This window comes from Gekko japonicus, unplaced genomic scaffold (assembly GCF_001447785.1).
Source record: "Gekko japonicus isolate JY-2015 unplaced genomic scaffold, Gekko_japonicus_V1.1 scaffold129, whole genome shotgun sequence".
NCBI lineage: Eukaryota > Metazoa > Chordata > Lepidosauria > Squamata > Gekkonidae > Gekko > Gekko japonicus.
In genome coordinates, this window is record NW_015168049.1 from 1443351 (window position 1) to 1449680 (window position 6330).

General features: G+C 43.3%; 1 protein-coding gene across 1 annotated transcript in view; it reads right to left on the bottom strand.

Annotated features, from left to right (window-relative positions):
- FHIT (fragile histidine triad) overlaps positions 1-6330 on the bottom strand; it is a 345343-nt gene that overhangs the window by 181856 nt on the left and 157157 nt on the right. The window lies entirely within an intron of this gene.

Consider the following 6330-nt stretch of genomic DNA (forward strand, 5'->3'; position numbering starts at 1 on the left):
CATCATTTAGTAAAGTGCATAGTGTATCATTATTTCATCCTAGTCTGGTATAAATACTCATTACATTCAATAAGCAATAACATTCAGTACATACAGATTGATAACTATCAGACCCTTTTGCATCAGTGTTTGAAAAGTCAAGCCCCAACGGGAGTTTCCAGAACTAAAAGCCCGCTTCTCCTTACATGAAGTCTTCCAAAAAGGGGGACAGCTTTCTTAATAGTTGTATGGATGCTTTTTTTTGCCGGTCCTACAAAAGACACATTATGCAGCTAACATTCAGTAAGGGCTGGTGGTGGGAGGTTTCCTGCCATAGCAGGACATCTGGCATTCATAGTTAAAACACAACATCAGGAGAGGCCATGGCTTTTAGGTCCTGTCTGCTGGCCCTCCACGGCACTTGGCAAGCCACTATGAGAAACAGGATGCTTGACTAGATGAATAAATGGCCTCATTCAACAGGTCTCTTCCTATGTTCTTAAGGGCTTAATTCCTTAATAAATGAATTGGGGTGAAAACCTTTGGAGGCAGAATTCAGTGTCATTGAAAACTGATCATCAAAATAATTCTCTTTGTGTTTGATTATGTTTTGATTTTTAGCATGTCCATGTCCACGTACTTCCAAGGAAGACTGGCGATTTCAGCCGAAATGACAATGTCTATGATGAGGTAAGTCTCAGCTCTATTTTATGTATTTATTTATTTATTTATTTAGGTATTTTTATCCCGCCCTCCCCGCAAGCGGGCTCAGGGCAGCTAACAAGAGGGCAAACGCCCATATATAAAATCCAATAAACATTACAATCATAACTATAACAATATATCAATAATAACAGTAAAAAGTGCTTCAGTAGACAAGATGGTCTTAGATGTTATGGTGGCATCTTTCAGTCAGCCCCATTTGGGGTACCACTGTCCAGCAGATCGTTCCAATCCCATGTTGTTCATGCCGCACAATGTATGGCTGAGCATCCCAGGGCGATCTGAAACCCCGATGGTATTGCCTCCGTTGGTGGTGGTGGCAGCGGCGGCCCCTATATGAAAGCCTGGTGGAAGAGCTCCGTCTTGCAGGCCCTGCGGAACTGCATAAGGTCCCGCAGGGCCCTGATCTCCTCCAGGAGCTCGTTCCACCAGGTAGGGGCCGCCACCATAGCAATTCCGTGGGGAGCGTCTTCCCCTGAGGTTCTCTGAGTTATTTGGCTCTCTTCAATATATGGAGCTACTGATTTTTTTCCACCTTCCACCAGCTTTCTGAAATGCCCACTGTATCTACATTGTCATTCAACATGAATCACTCTAGCCCCTCCAGCTTGGCTCAGAAACGTCCAACTTTGGCATACAGGCACCTGTATCTCATTTCCCACCCTAGGCCCTCAGGTTTCCAAACGGCACCCTCCTTTATTGCTCTGTTCTCATATTCAAGCTCTAGCCTGTTGCCAAAAATATTTTCCCAAGAGTTTGCGTCAACATCCGTTTGGGATGAGTTCTTCTGAACTGAAGGCTCTCCAGGTCCTGTTGGCTTCCCCCCAGAACTTCATTTTAAAGCCACTCTGCCACCTCTTTGATATTCAGTGACAGCAACCTGAGTCTGTTGCTGCAAAATACTCCAAGAGTTCAAATAGCACCTTTAAGACTAACAAATAGCACCTTTAAGACTAACCTTTAAGACTAAGACTAACTGAGTGGTGGGTGTGGCCTTATGACACACTTCTGGTGATGTCAGGGGGTGTGGCCTTATGACACACTTCCGGTGATGTCAGGGGGTGTGGCATATGCTAATGAGTTATGCTAATGAGTCCCCCTAGCTCTTTTTTTACGAAATGACCCCTGCCCCTGAAGCTTCCAGTGGTTGCCAGGCACGGCCAGGCAATTCTGTTTCTGACACTGGGATTGAGACATTTACTGCCTCTGAAGGCGTAGATTCTGTTAAATCAACACAGTGTTTGTTTTTATACAGGACAGTAGTTAAACTTTTCTTTAGCTCAGTGTATGATCTTCACAGAAGGATAAGAATGGAGAGGAAAAGCTCCACTGTGTATGGGAGACTTTGAGAGAAACTCTAGAGGACCTGTGGAATTATTAGATGTCAATCTGATTTTCACTTAATTTTTCGAAATGACAATAAATCGCAAGGCTTTGGAAATGACAAGCATGAAACAAAATCCCAATCAAGATTCGACAAAGAGAATTAAATGAGGAGGACAGTGTGAGTGTGTGTGATGTACAATAGAATATTGAGTTGGATGTATATTGCGGAAAATCTAAAAACACATGCATAGACCCAGATCCATCTAGTCCAAAAATGTGTTCCACAAAACAGCCAGATCCCTCTGGGAATTCACAGAAATAAATCAAACAGAAGAATCTAGGAGCAAATATATAGATAAATTTGTCATCTTCATGCCCTACATGAAGCCATTTATAATACAAAAAAAGTACAGTTTACAATAGCAAGACCCTACCATGAAATGTAAATCAGAAGGAAAAAGCACCACATATACTATGGATTTTACAAGATTTTCTAGACAAAGATGAGCTTATTATTACATTGGCCAATGGGAAGCCACTAGTATGCGAGGGCTGCCAGTTCTGGGTTGGGAAACACCTGGAGATTTTGGGGGTGGAGCCTGTGGAGGGTGGGATTTGGGGAGGGGAGGGACCTCAGCAGGGTATAATGCCACAGAGCACCCCCCCCCCCCCCAGCAGGTATTTTCTTCAGGGGAACCGATCTCTGTGTTCTGGAGATCGTGTAAGAGTGGGAGATCTCCAGGCCCCACCTGGACATTGGCAACCCTATCTAATGTTTGTAAAATTGTTGGGTTTATGATAAATGTATGCTAATTGAAAACTCCAATACCTTATTTTTTTTTTAATTCCATGAGATCCCCAGCCCCCACCTGGAGGTTGGCAGCTTTAGGATGAGGTGATCAGTTGTTCTTGCTCCTTGCTTCCTGCACTGCTCACTCCTTCAATGAGGGAAGGCAAGCCGTGAGTAGAAAGACAACAGGGAGTCAGGGGGCTTCAGGAGCCAGCCGTGGACCCTTGCTGAGTCATGGGCCAACAATGCCAAGCCCTCATGAGACAGTTAGCTGCATGTCCATAAGTGATTGGGGAGTGAGGAGAAAGATGCCAGTGACCCAGCCCCAGATGGAACAGTAGCACTAAGCAGGAGGCAGGGCCAGATTAAGGTATATTTCTGCTAGGATTGCCAGCCTCCAGGTGGAGCCTGGAGATTTCCTAGAATTACAGTTGTTCTCCAGGCTACAAAGATCAGTTCCCCTGGAGAAAGTGGTTACTTTGGAGGCTGGACTCTATGGATTACAGCCTCGCTGAGGTCCCTCCTAAAACCCCACCATCCCCGGGCTACGATCCCAAATATCCAGGACTTTCCCAACCCAGTATTGGAAACCTTAATTGCAAAATTGATTCTGCCATTCTTACCTTTCTTTTTGTTGTGAACGTATGTGTGGATGGTGTATGTTCCTTCAAGGTGAGTGGATTGAGGGAAAGATACTTAACTAGGGAAACCATGGCGGAAGACAGATCTGTTTTCTTACACATACGACATTGCTCAGTCTCCTGGAGTGTGCAGAGGCACTTACTTTTGTAGTCAGTTCCTCAAACAGCTTGTCTTGATTGTTCATTAGGAAGCCCAAAGTATTTCCTTTACTTCACAAGCTTTCATTTGCAATGACTAATCAGTCAGTCATAGGAATATAAAGTAATCTCTGCTTCGGTGGACTTAATGAGGTGCTCTAAAAAGCTTTCCTGGCCTTTTCAAACTAACCAACAGACATGAGAGCCAATAATTTATTATTTGTTATTATTATTGTTCATAGTTTTCAGTATAACTGAAGATGCTTTTTTTTTAGGTTTACAAATGCTTCTTTTGAGTAATACATCAGCGATAGTGTTCCGATAGTGTATTATACTAATACATCACACCAGCGATAGTGCTTTTATGATGTATTAGTGTAATACATCATTTCAGCATCATGGTCCTGATGATATATTGCTCAAACCCACTTTACAAGCTTTTAAAAAAATACTGTTTGGTAACACTGGGCCCTCATCTATACACTCATTTGGAAAATTAAGGGTTCATTGAAGAAAAATAGAATATAAGGGATGGTACCATGCAGACTGCAGATTGGTAGTTGAACTAACAGTTGGAACCCTTTAGTTCACCATTTACACTATATTTAGGAAAACAATGTCCTTCCTTCTAGCAACTGGGCTCCAATTCTGCTACTACAGTGCACTACAATCCCATCCATGTTTACTCTGAAATAAGTTTGAGGGGGGTTTTTTTGCCTTTATAATGTCTGTTTTATGACTTCACATTTTTAGCACATGACTCTACATATTATTTAGAAGACAGAAAATCTCAAGCTGACTATAAATTGCTTTCCTTTACACAATACATTTTTGAAGGGAGGGATCCAAGTGTTCTGTAGCTCTTTCCTCCTAATGTACACCATTCAGTAAACATTGGCCAGTCATCAGCATAACAAAGGAAAGATCAGCCAGCAGATGTTACTTTTTAAAAGTAAAATAGCTATTTTTTTATCAACACAATTGCTGAGTGATTTTAAAGGGATAGTAGATGATGAAGCAAAAATTCATCCTTATCAAAGACACCTAAGAAAATTCCGGTTCACATGAAACAATGAGATAGCAAAAGTTTGCACGTGACAACAAATTATTTAGAAGATAGAAAATCCCACGCTGACTGCAGAGTGCTTTTCTCTTAACTGTGATGCCCAATTCTCACTCACACAGAATGCCTACCACCCTCCACAACCACTCCCTCTGAGGTTCAGGGTTACAGGTAGCTCAGGGCCATCACAGGTCACTACATACACTGTAATATGATAATCTTCACAGTGTATCTTCACAATATCTTCACAGATATTAAGGACATGTGCACTGGTGATATAAGGTTCTCAATGAGGAAGGGGGCAAACTGAGGATCAGCAGACCAGAGGGAGGAATTACATGACTTCAGAGTGACCTGTAAGTGGCATAGGCATGCTGGGCATGCCAGTGCAATGTTCTGATTTTTGTGCAAGAACTCTATGGTGGAAGCTAATTCTACCACAGAGTTTTTGCCCATAAAGCAGAGCGTCACTCCGAAATCCCCAACATGCCAACGTAACTACTGGGCAGGCCCATAGCCACGAGGGGGCTCACAAGGGTGACACCCCCTTCCCAAATATGCCCTCCCCACTCACAGTACTACTACTCCCCTACCCTGGGATGGGGAGAAAGCCTGGAGCAATCCCATTTCTTTCTTTATGTGAATAGCAAGATGGGTAGCCCTGTTAGTCTGTCTATAGCAGTAGAAAAAAGCAGGAGTCCAGACCTTAAAAACTAACAAAATTTGTGGCTGGGTAGGAGCTTTCAGGAGGCAATGAAGAAGTGAGCAGTGACTCAGGAAAATTCCTATGCAGCCACAAATTTTGTTAGTCGTTAAGGTGCTACTGGACTCTTGCTCTTTTCTATGTAAACAGCAGTTGTAATCTATACAATGACCCTATAAGGTAGAGCAGTATCCTTATCCCCGTAAAGGTAGAAGACGAAGGCCTAAGGCCACCGGTGAACTCACGGTTGAGGTAATACACATAAGAAAAGCCAAGGTTGGATCAGGCCAATGGCCCACCCAGTCAAACACTCTGTCACACAGTGGCCAAAAATACCAGGGGCCATCAGGAGGTCCAGGAGTGGGGCCAGGACACTAGAAGCCCTCCCACTGTTGACACCCCCCCCCCCAAACACCAAGAATACAGAGCATCACTTGCCCCAGATTGAGACTTCCTATATATACCTTGTGGCTAATAGCCACTGATGGATCTCTGCTCCATATGTCTATCTAATTCCCTCTTGAAGCCGTCCATGCTTGTAGCTGCCACCACCTCCTGTGGCAGCGAATTCCATGTGTTAATCACTCTTTGGGTGAAGAAGTACTTCTTTTAATCTGTTTTAACCCAACTGCTCAGCAATTTCATTGAGTGCCCACGAGTTCTTGTATTGTGAGAAAGGGAGAAAAGTACTTCTTTCAATCCCTACCTGCTTTATTCCATGAATAATCTTATAAACCTTGATCATGTCACCCCTCAGCCGTCGTTTCTCCAAGCTAAAGAGCCCCAAGCACTTTAACCTTTCTTCATAGGGAAAGTGTTCCAACCCTTTTATCATTCTAGTTCCCTTTTCTGCTCTTTTTCCAATGCTATAATATCCTTTTTGTGCCGTGGTGACCAGAACTGTACACAGTATTCCAAATGAGGTCGCACCATTGATTTATACAGGGGCATTATGATACTGGCTGAT